Raw genomic sequence first — 12,503 nt, 5'->3', positions numbered from 1 at the left:
CCTTATTACTCTACTATCTATTAGCGCTTTAAACTGCTAATCTTGCCATTTAACTTGTAAATTTAGGTATTGTCCTTAAATTCCTTTAAAGGTCTAAGGCTCTACTACTGGCTCCCTCTAGTTTTATAGGCCTCTACTTTTCCTAACTATTAGCTACTTAATCCTATTATACTTAACTCATTCTTTGGCTAATACCTAGTTTGCTTTTTGTCTTTAATATACTATAGATATATATTCTTTAGGCATTCCTACCACTATTATTTATCTAAGTATTCTTCTATAAGGAATCTTTCTGGTTAAAATATTAAGTCTCCTAACTCCTAAACTTCCGCTAGATGCCAGCTATGTATATACTTAGCATTCCTATATTATTACTTATCTGTTATCTAATATATCCTTATAGGGTATTTCCGATTTTTTTCTTTAGATTCTTATGCATATTATATATATCGTTTACGTATATAATCCATAATAGCGTATAGTATGCTAGGTGCTTTAGGTTAACTCTTAGCTCGTCTTTATCCTTAAGTTTAAACCTTTATTGTGTTAATCTAAACGTTATAACTTCGTTTATAGGTACTAAGATGCATTACTCGCTTCTCTAGTCCTCTAATTATTCCTCTAAATCCTTTAATATTATAATTAAGGCTCCTTTAATATAAGTTATAGCCTTTTCTATAATCGGGTGGTCCTAGATAACTTTCTCATCTAACTATATATAGAAATCTTCCTACTTATCGTTGTGCCTTTGCCTATACTACTTTTAGTATAGCTGCTAGAGTATATATAGCTTATCCGTAAGGAAGTATCTTCTTATTACTGCGTTGTAACAGCCCTTTATATATTGTTCCTTAAACCTAGTTAGAATTCCTAAATCCTCTTCTTATTCTAGTTCGGTAAGCCACTTAGCTCTTAATGTGCCTGCCCTTAGCCTATTAGTGATTCTTTATACTAGCGCTCTATCCTTAGTACGTCCTAATATACTAGATTTCTTATCTAGTTTCTGTTCTTGCTATAAGGTAATTTACGCTCTAAATTCCTCTATAGTTTCTTTCTTTTCGCGTCTTATAAGTGGATCCTTAAAGTCATCTTGCTTCTTAATCTTAGTATTAACCTTTTAATCTTTAGGCCGAACACTACGTTCTCCTAGTAAGTCCTTTAGGTCCATATATCTGTCCCTTAGTCTAGTTACTATTTATATTGCAGATTCTCTAATCTATAAAGAAGCTTCTTGCTTCTTATCTATAGGTGTCCTAATTTATACTCCGAATTCTTAGTCCCTTGGATTCTTTAATCCTAAGCTTGCTTCTAACTTAAGCCTTACTCTAGCTTTAGTCCAACTAGGCTTACTTAGTGTCCTTATCTTATCTTAAGAGTCTTAAATCTCACTTATTTTATCTTAAGAATCTTATACCTATAGGAAACTCTATCCCGAGCTTATTCGTATATCTTTAAACTAAGCTACTACTCTGCTCTATCGGTTATCGTCCGTTATAGGTCCTTAAGCTTACCTTATCTTACTTTAAGAATCTTAGTTATCTCTTATCTCATCTTAAGAATATTAAGCCTTTAGCCTTTTGCCTTTATTAAGTGCTAAAGTAGTTTACTATCCTACTTCTCTTATATCTCGTAAAGCGATAGATATCGTGTCTAGTAGGGTCTTAATCCCTACTAATGTTCCCTATTCTGTAGTGGAATTATTTTTTACCTCTGGTGTAATATCTCTAATGGCTATATGTTCCTAGTAAACTGCTCTTATTACCTTATCGTCACGAAATGTTTCGCCTACGTTAAAATTATCGTCCTTAATATCCGATCTGCGAACTAGTTCGCTGGTTCCTGTCACAGTGCTGCAATAAAGTAGACTAAATAACTACGTTGTGGTATAAAGAGGGGAAGAAGGTGGAAAGGGGGTATTGTATATAAATAGTAGGGCCGGCCGCCAAGTCACTAGTGGTGGGCCAGCTAACAGTAGAAAATAGTACAAAATAGTATAAAACAGTATGCGTTAGGTTAGTGCCGTAATAGTACTTCTCTCTCCTAGATAGTTTAGTCCCTAAACCAAATAGATAACTTAAAAAATAGGTAGTGTATAGGGTTGCCTATTTTTTACCACAAAGATATTAGTTCCGCTTACTGCCCTTAACTAAGCTAATGGCGATTTTCTATGCCGGGCATGGGAAATCCTAATTAGTTAGTTTAGTGAGTAAGGTTGGTAGAACTCTATACCACCACCCAAATTAGTCCACGTGGCGTTTCTTAGCAAGAATTTGGCTAATTAGATAACTTTAACCGCCGGTTAAAGTTCTATAACATCTTAACCACCACAAATTTTAATATGGTGGTCGGCCGTAACCTTAGCGTAACTTTTCCTTATCTTATACCCAGTCTGGGGGTTTTGGCTTCTTAGGGTGTTGCTTATAGAAGCGCTATACAGCTTATTCGCAACCCTTTAGGTCTTCCTCTAGCTGCTAGGTTATGTCCTTATAATATTTCCATTTAATCTTATAAGTTAGGCCCTAGGGGTCTTTGTTATATATATTAAGGATTTTCTTAAACTCCTATTTGTCTTCTATGTTGCCGTTATTATTTCTCTCTACCACTTGTCCTTATATATTACGGCGCTTTATAGTATTAATATTTACTTAGCCAGAGATCTCTTTAGTAGCCTAGAGGCGGACCTTAGATATATAAAAGGATTTATTTACTCGGATGTGGTCCAGGAGGTCTACTACGACTGCCCCTTAGTATACTGCGAGTATAGGGTACGGGCCGTCCTATTTGTCGTCCTATTTCTTCTTAGGTCTATTTATCTTTATATTTTCTAAGCTAACNATAACTATATCGCCTTTGTAGAATAACGCGCTCTCATCCCTACGGGTATTAGTATTATCTTTATAGCGTTTCTATAAAATCCGGGCTAGGGCCTTAAGCTATATTAATATCCGCTTAAAGCGGTTGGCTATAGAGTCTGCGTAGAAGAACTCCTTCTTTACTTATACTAATAGTGTTAATAAGCGGGGGCTAGTAGGCTTAATTCTGAGGTAAGGGTTAAAACCATAGTTTGCAAAAAATGAGGAGATGCCTGTGCTCTTATTGACTTAATTATTCGTAGTAAACTTGGTAAGCGGTAGGTAGTTAACCTAGTTGTCCTATATAAAGCTAATAAAAGAATAGAGGTATTTATTTACGGTAGCGTTAATAATTTTAGTTTAGCCATCTGTTTTTAGGTGCTAGGCTAAGCTTAGTTACAAGATTGTTTTAAGGCGTTTACTTAGTCGTCGCCAGAAGTTACTAATAAATTATGTGCCGTAGTTAGAGATAATCGTACTTAGTACACTATAGAGCTTATATACATTATTAATAAAGCTATTAACTAGCTCCTTTATTAAGAGTCCTATTACTAGAATAAGGTATTATATTTTAGTTAGGCGGTCTATAATAATAAGGATATATTTATATACCTTGCCATAGCGTTGGTATACTAGCAGCGTTATAATATAGTTAATTAAGATGTTGGTTTACGGGCGGGTGGGTAATTCTAGTGGCTTTAGGAAACCAGGCGGGGTAAAATAGGGGGTCTTAGTGCAAAAATATAGGGCATAGTCTTTAATAAAGGTAGCCGTAAATTAGGAGATTCCTAGCTACTAGTATGTTCGGTTTAAGAGGTTAAGAGTCTTAACCCGGCTAAGGTAACTAGCGGGGCCGCTGCTATAAGAGTAATAGGTAACTTCTAGGTAGAGGTCTAGGGCGTTAGGGATAAAGAGACGTTGGCGGAAGTAGATCTATCTGTTAATAATACTATATTCTAACTTATTGCAACGGAGTAATTTCCTAATCTTCTTTAGCTAATGGCGAGCTTTCTAATTACGTAGGGCCGCTACTATATCTCTTGCGAGTTTGTTCTCCTAGTATTCTAGCCAAATTAACTTATTTAGTAACTTTTCGGCTATTTTAGGGTCTAGAGCGGCTATAAACTCCGCGTTATTATAATTACGGGACTTATATAGTAATTTTTTTAAGATTATAGAGTTAACTTTCTAGGGCGGTATAACAACTTAGGCTTAATAGCGGAGGCGTTTATTATCGGCGTCCTTAGGCCTTATTCCTAGTAGCCGGCTTAGGGTGTTAGGAAGCATAGCTTTGCTATTAGGTCTATATATAATTACAAAGTTAAACTATAAAAGGAACTCTGCCTACCAGACTTAGCGCTAATTTAGCTGCTTAGTAGTTATAAACATCTGTAGGTTCTTATAGTTGGTAATAATTTTAAACGGCTCCTTAGTCCCTTATAGCTTAGGACGCTATTCCTCTAGAGCCTTAATAATAGCTAAGAGTTCTTTATTGTAGATCTTATAGTTATACTTTGGCGCAGAGTGTTTTATAAAGAAGAATGCAACCAGTCTTAATTTTCCGTCGTTGTTATACTAGGAAAGGACTCTGCCGGATACCTAATTTAATACCTTTATCTCTACCACTGTTTTCTTTATATAGTTATAGTATACTAATACTGGTGCTAAGGTAAAGGCTCCCTTAAGGGCCTTAAACGATTTAGCTTATTCTAGTCCCTATAGCCATCTAATATCCTTCTTTAGGAGTTTTATTATAGGTATAGCAATGGCAGAGTAGCCTTAGATAAATCGTCGGTAGAAGTTTATAAAGCCGAGAAATTATTATAGTTCTTTAATTAATGTCGGGTTTTTCCATTTTTGTAAGGCCTGTACCTTCTTAGGGTCCATAGTTATATCATTAGTTAAGATAATTAAGCCGAGGTATTTTGTTTTAGTAGAGTAGAACTTAGACTTATTAATATTAATCTAAAGTCTAGCATTACTAAGTCTTTAGATGACTTTATTTATATACTTAGTATACTTAGCGCGTGTTTTAGAAAAGACAAGGACGTTATTAAGGTAGGTAGTATAGTAGTTGTTAAGGGCGTTATGTAGGATATAGTTAATATAGTTTTAGAATATAGCGGGTACGTTATAGAGGCCAAATAGTATAACTAGTATCTTATAGAGTCCGAACCGGGTAATAAATGCTATAAGCTACTTATAGCCCTTCGTAATCCGGATCCGGTTAAACGTAGTAATTATATTAAGTTTAGTAAAGTACTTAGCACTATAAAGTGCGTTAAGTGTTTTATAGATTAGTGGTAGTAGGTACTAATTCTTAATAGTAACTGTGTTTAGGCCTTAGTAGTTATGGTAGATTTATATACCGCCACTAGGCTTAGTAGCGAGGAGAAGTGGTACAGTAGCTAGTGAGGTCAATTTGCGGATTAAACCCTTATTTAGTATCTTATTAATCCACTTTTTTATATACCTAAGTTTAGCAGGTAAGAGTGGTCTATTTTTATAATATAGGGCCTAGTTTCTAGGGATAATCTTAATTTTATAGTCCTATAGTTAGTAAGGGGGTAGCTTATCTATATTCTTAGGGAGGAAGTGCTTAATATATTTACAAAACTCCTTTAGTAGGCGTTATAGAATGTCTTCGCGGGTTAATCCTGGTTTACCTTTTAGGAAATTTTTAATATTAGTGTTAACTATCTTCCGACGTAAAAGCTTAGGTTTAGTTTTTAGGTTTGTCTTAAGGAAGTTATAGAAATAGGGGGAGAGCACTTTACAGGCTTCCTTTATTGTATAGTCGCCTTCTACTAGCTAGCGGAAAGACCTTTTTAATAGGTTTAGTACTTCTATTAGGCCTATAGGCAGTTCTCTAAGCAGCTGTCGGCGCTTATCTTATTTAACTAGTTCTACTAGCTCCGCTATATAGATCCTTATTACCTTTACGTCTTTTTATTTATAGAACTGGGTGAAATTAATAGCATAAGTATATTTAATATTGTCTAGGTTAGGGCGTATCTAGTTCTCTAATGCTACGGCTAGGCTAGCATAGCTTAGTTAGCCTAGGGGGGCGGAAATAAGGCGGCGGCCCTATACGGTACGCGCAGGAGATAGGTATAAGGTTAGGCGTTACGGTGGCGCGGTTTTTATTATCTGGGTCTTAGTAGTTCTATAGCTAATCCTTACTATAGTATATATATATAGTATATAGCTTAGTTCCGGGTATTAGGCTAGGCGGCTAGGGTTTAAATAGTGCCTAGGTTAGGGTTAGATTCTTAGTAGTAATAGTATAAAGTAGACCTTCTTTCTTAATCTCGGTAGGGCTAGCTAGCCCGTTATTTTAGTCTTAAGTACTAGGGTAGTCCAGTCTTCTACTATCTCGTTTCTTTACAGTTATATAGGCTCCCCTTTATTAGGAACGTCTTCTACTATTAGGGTTTTATATATAGTCCTAGGTACTAGGCTTAGTAGTGCTGAGTATCTATATAGGGTATCCCTACTACCGTTAGTTATCCCTTATAGGAGGTAGTGCCTAAAGTAGTAGTCTAAGTTAAAGCGGATTTTAAGTTTCCTAAAGCTAGGATAGGGCTTATACTTCTAAAGCTAGGGCATACCTAAGATAATTAGGGTAGTAGGCGAGAGTTTAATAATAAAAAAGAGTATGGCTTTAGTATAAAGGCCAATTAATATTTAGGCGGTAAAGTAGTTTATAATAAGCGAAGATGGGATACTATCTGCGAGGCGTAGTGGCCTAGGTACTAGCAGCTTCTTAGTTATAATATTATACTTTCTTATAATAGACTTTATATTAGTAAAAGCTATTATAGTACTACCAGAGTCCACTAGGCTTACTATATTAATATAAACTTGGGGGTATAGGTTATATAATAAAGAGAGTTAGGTTTAAATAAGGATTAATTTCTTATTACTATTTACTAATTTAAAATTAAGTAGCAGCTTACTAATAGAAAGGATTAATTAATCTAGTAATAGGGACCTAATCTTCTCGTCTTCCTCCTTATATAGTTTAGACCCTTAGACGCAACTTAGTTTAAGGGTCTGCCTTTTAATAACTGGGGTATAGGGCTGTCTTAGTGGGGCGGTCTAGTGTCTATCTAGCTGGCGGTATTAGTCTCGGTCTTAGTTGGGGTATAAAAAGACGATACCTTGCCGATAACGTAGCTGTGTTCGTATTCGCTAGCGTAGAGTCGCCAATACTAGGCGTTATTAACGGGTTAGGCTCCTATATAGGGTATAGTTTAGAGTAACTAAGCCGTAGGGTTAAAGGGGGGGGTTATCTGCCGCAGCTATAATAGGTTCCGCGGTTACCGCGTTTATAATAGACTCCATATTTGCCGCGTCCGCAGTTATTAGTTTGCGTTATTTAATGGGGTAGTATTAGAACTAGGTTTACTATCTTAGCGGGGTTATAGGCATCCTTTTAGTGGTTAGGTAGGCTATAGGTAAGGTATAATCTATTATTAAAGCGGCGCTTACGCTCCATATCTAAGATTCTATTAAGGTCTATAGGTTCTCTAGTTACTACTAGGGTCGGGGTTAATATAGGGGCAGGGGCTTAGGTAGGTAGGCGGTAGTTAGCATTCTTCTTAAGGTTAGCTTAGTGTATATAGTTCGCGAGGTTTTTAGCAAATATATTTATCTACTTACTCTAACCTATATAGTCGCTGTTGTTAATTTTATAGGTAAGTCTAAGTACTAGTTCTTCCATCTTTAAAGAGATAAACTTTTAGAGTAGGTCCACCTTCTATTTATTTATCTTCTTAGCGCGGACTATTAGCTTATTAAGCTCTCCCTTCTAAGACTAGTAATTACACTCGCCCTAAGGGAAATAGTTAAGCTTATTCTTTACAACCTAGGTTATATTAAAGACCTTATAGTAGGTAGTAAGGTCTTTAAGTATATCTTCCTTAGTAGGCCATTTCTATATAGATATATTGTTTAGGTTCTGTAAGAGTATATATATTAGGTCCCGCCACGCTTATAACAAGTTCGCAAGCACTCTTAGTCTTTTTAGCTATATGGCGACGTGGAGGCGGGCCACATTACAATTATGCTTGCGAACTTACTAGGGCCAGGTGTTGTGGGTTTAATCCCTATTAGTCACTTCGCTCTAGTATAGTCTAACGCGCATCCGTGCAATAAGGCGTTAGTAGAAATTCTAATCGCTTATATTACTAGGGACTAACTAATATAGTAATACTCTTAGCGTTTAATCCCTATGGCCTAGAATAGGTGCATAGAGAAATCCCTATGAGCGTTTGGGGACAAACGCGTAGAGGAAAGGGCAATTATAAGAGTATATATATTAGGTCCCGCCGCGCTTACAATAAGTTCGCAAGCACTCTTAGTCTTTTTTAGCTATATAGCGACGTGGAGGCGGGCCACGTTACAGGTTCTTATATATAAGCTCTAGGCCCTACTTAATAAACTTATAGGCCTTATCCTCTAGTATATCCGAGATATAAAGGATCTAGGACTAAACTGTGTTAAAGTAGTCCTAGTCCCGGTCGAAGACTCCCTTAATCTTAATATGCTAGGTCTTAAAATTAGCTTATTATTCTAGCGGGGTGCCTTTTCCGCTAAATATTGGCGGGTCTTTAGATCTCCGTTTTTTCTACTAGGTTACTACCGTTATTATAGGGGTTAATTATTTTAAAACGGCGATAGTCTTTGCCTAGGAGTTAATAGTTCCTATCTAGAAAGCGATAAGGGCACTAAAGTTTTTATTGGCTTTCTTGTTAGCGGTGTTTGTATTATATATACACTATAGTCCTACTTTAATGTTATTAAGGAACTTATTAGTATAGTTAATAAGGGTAAGGTAAGCTTTGCTAGGCTTAAAGGTCTTAGGGTACAGTAGGGAGCGGCGGATTATCCACGCGATATTAGGGTATATCTCTATAAAGAGGTCTATAAAAACGTCGCGGGGGTTCTAAGTTTTAACTATTTTGGCGTTGTTAGTGTCGCCTATTTAGGCGCTGGGTAAAAACTAAGGATTGTTTTAGGACTGTGCTAGGGATGTGTTAGTTTTAGCAGAGGTGTATATAGGTCGCGATTGCTCTAGGGTGGAGGTTAATTAGCTAGGGTATAAGGAATTAATGATCGTAATAGGGCGTAAATTAAAGATACTATAAACTGTTATAGTACTGTAATAAAGTAGACTAAATAACTATGTTATAGTATAAAGAGGGAAAGAAGGTAGAAAGGGGGTATTGTATATAAATAGTAGGGCCGGCCGCCAAGTCACTAGTGGTGGGCTAGCTAATAGTAGGAAACAGTACGAGATAGTATAAAACAGTATGCGTTAGGTCAGTGCTGTAACAGTTCCTCTATATTTTATAGGTACTAGCTCCTATAGCTAATAGCTTACGCTATACTTAGCGTCTTTATAAATTTAGTATGCGTTATTATAACAGAACGCAAAACTTTTAATTAAACACTCTTTTGTTCCTCGTAGTATATTATTATCCCTCTATATATATATATCGTCTACTATTGGTTTAGTTCCCTTTATTATATAGTATCTCTAACTATCTTTATAATCCCTTATAAAGTAACCTTATTTTCCGCAATTTATATAAGCTCTATCTTTAAACCATTAACTTTATTATAGAGTCCGCCTAAATATCTTCTACTGCTAAGATCCCTAGTTTGGCCTCTACTCCTTAGTTCTATAATCACTAGATCCTTAACCTCTAGGTTTTTACGGTTTCTTACTCTATTTCTTATAGGCTTCTTTAGTACTACTTAGGTCTATTAACTCTGCGCTATACTATAGTTTCTAACTTAGCTTTAGTTATTGCGTACTCTGCGCCTTATATAACTATAGAACTCTATCCTAGCCTCTCTTAGCCTGTTCCCTTTAGTAAATCCAATTATTAATCTTAATCGCTTAATCTATTAGTTCCCTTAGGGTGTCCGTATCTTCTATTAGGATAATTATATCCTAAACTTTAGCCTTAAGTCCCTATTTATACTATGCCATAAGCGCCCTATTATTCTACTCTACTTACGTTACTAACGTCTAGAACTACGTTGTATACTTAATTGCTGAGGTTTACTAGGTAATATCTTAGAGTTTTTTTTCCGCTGTGGTTGCTACCTCTAGGTCTCCAAATATTTATATAAGTTGTTCTATAAATCCATTCCAGCTTAAGAATATAAACCGTACCTCTTAGTTTATAGTTATTATCCCGTTTGCTTATATCTCTATAAGGTAAGGCTTAAACTATTTAAGTGCTCTTCCTGTTAAGAATAATCCGGCATACGCTATTTAATCCATAGGTATTACTAGCTTAGCTCTCTCTTGCGCTACCTTAAAGTGCATTTATATAAGGAATCCTTTAAGCTTTAATCTTTCTCCTAAGAATCTTTTAATTAATAGTAACTTAACCTTTACTACGCCTATCCCGTTAATCCTATTTTCCAACATTATATTATTTTCTATTAGCTAGTTAACTATCTCTTATAACTATCCAACCGTTATAGGTTGCTGTAAGTTAGTATCTGCTATATTAGTGTCGTTACCTAACCTTAAAGTAGTTGCCGCCGTTAATAGCGTTATAGTGGCTGCTTTTAGTAGTATATTGTTTGACTTTCTATACTTAATACCGTAACTTTAGTAGTAATTATATAATAAAACCTTGTAGTAGGAACTACGGTAGGCTCGTTAATAGGTTAGGTATATAGGTAATATAAGTTAAAGTTAACAACGTAATAATAACTAGTGGAGTAGTTGCCTAATAGATTAACTCTAATTATATTCTAAGAATTACTATAAGAAAGGAACTATCTAGGTAGGGACTAAGGGTCCTTAAATATATAACCGTACTCCTATAAAATCCTTCTTATATGACCTTGGTTACCATACCCCGTCACATAGCTCTACCGGTTCCATTCTGGACCGTGCCTGAATTAACCAACTAGCTTCTTCCAACTCTTCCCTAAGTAGTCGTAGCATCGTACTTAAAGCGTCCGTAACACAAGAACGTTATCTTTAGTTAGTTCCTAGTATTAAGCGGCAATAGAGAGATTAAATAAAGCCTTAGGTTAACAGATAGAAGTAATATAAGCTCTACAAGCGCGTTACTCCATATATCCTTACTTTAGAGAATTAACGTTAATAATATTAATCTTTTTACCTTAACCCTTCTGGCGTAAAGTAATAGAATCCTTGTTTAGGGAGAGGATACATTTATTAAAGAGTAACAGCGTTATTAAATTAAGCTTTTCCTTTAACTTTACTATAAGATTTGCCTTTACTAGCTCGTCTTCTTTAAGAGCTAAGAACTAGTTATCTCCCAAGATAATTATATTGTTAGTTTATATGCTAATAATTCTAAATAGAGTTCCTATAGTTGTAATAAGGAAGCAGGGATTAAATATAAAAGTTGTTATTAAAAGCTTCTCTTTATAGTGCTTACTATAGGTAGCCCACTAGTAAGTTCCTACCTCCGTAATTCTATATAATGGCTTAAGCATAACTATAATCGTATCTTTAAGATACTAGTGGCAAATTCTCTCTAGAAGGTATGCTAATATTAAGCGCTAAAGGTGCGTCTCTAATTAGTTATAGGCTTAAGTAATATCTTATAAATAAACCGCNATTNTATTCTTTATTAAGGAGGGAGCTANCGNAATAATAACTTACTAACTAGCTTATTAAATNNNAGGAGATTGNNTAAGAATTACCTCCTTACTATTATTATTATAACCTTAGATAATAAGCCTTAATTTCTTAAATAGGGCGTTAGTAGCTTTACCTTTAATCTTATTAACTATTCTTAACTTAAAGATGCGAACTCCATTAAACTTAATAGAGTTATACTTCTTGAATTTAAAGACTCCTCTTATAATAAGACCATTGATCTCCTGCTTATTAGATGCTTAGAAAGGAGCTTTAGGGGTTATAATATAACCTTCCTTTTAGAGCTGTTTTGCGAGCTTAAAGTCAGCCTTCTCCTTGGCTGTTATAAAGGCTATTAATAACTTAACTCTATTCTTAATAGCGGCAACAAATTGCTCTTTAAAATTAATAAGATGTTATTAATTTCGTGATTCTTTTAGGCGACCTCTACCGCGTTATAGTTGCGGCATATCTACTACAATTATATTAGAATCGTAGTCGCCTTCTAAAGCATATTAATTATAGTTCTCTTTTAGGGCATTTTTTAGGGTATCCTGTAAAGGCTTGGAACTATTATCTTTATAGTAAGGCTTAATAACAGTTAAATGGAATTAAGTGGGTTTATAAGGTATCTAAATAGTATAAGTCTAACTATTAATTATAATAAGTTAATATAGGCCTAACTATCCTCCCTTTTTACGCTATACGCGTACCTTAGACTAGAGTGGTAGATTAAGCGTAGTTAAGGTATTTAGGCTATTTCTTATTCCTAGTATATTATTAACCTGGCGTATAGCGTAGAGATATTATACCTCCTTCATTACCTTATAAATAGCCTTAGCTTATTATATAATAGAGGGAGATAATAGAGAATTGTTAGTTATTTAAGGGTAGGCGCTAAAGATTAGTAATATAGGTATAAGTCTATCNGGGCNAGCGGAATTNTTAATGGCTTTAATAGCCATTTATAAGGTAAGTTCTTCGCTAGCGTCCTTTAGTTCTAAAGA

Source organism: Cenococcum geophilum (assembly GCF_001692895.1).
Source record: "Cenococcum geophilum 1.58 unplaced genomic scaffold K441scaffold_3, whole genome shotgun sequence".
Classification (NCBI taxonomy): Eukaryota; Fungi; Ascomycota; class Dothideomycetes; order Gloniales; family Gloniaceae; genus Cenococcum; species Cenococcum geophilum.
Note: the sequence above shows the minus strand (reverse complement) of the source record.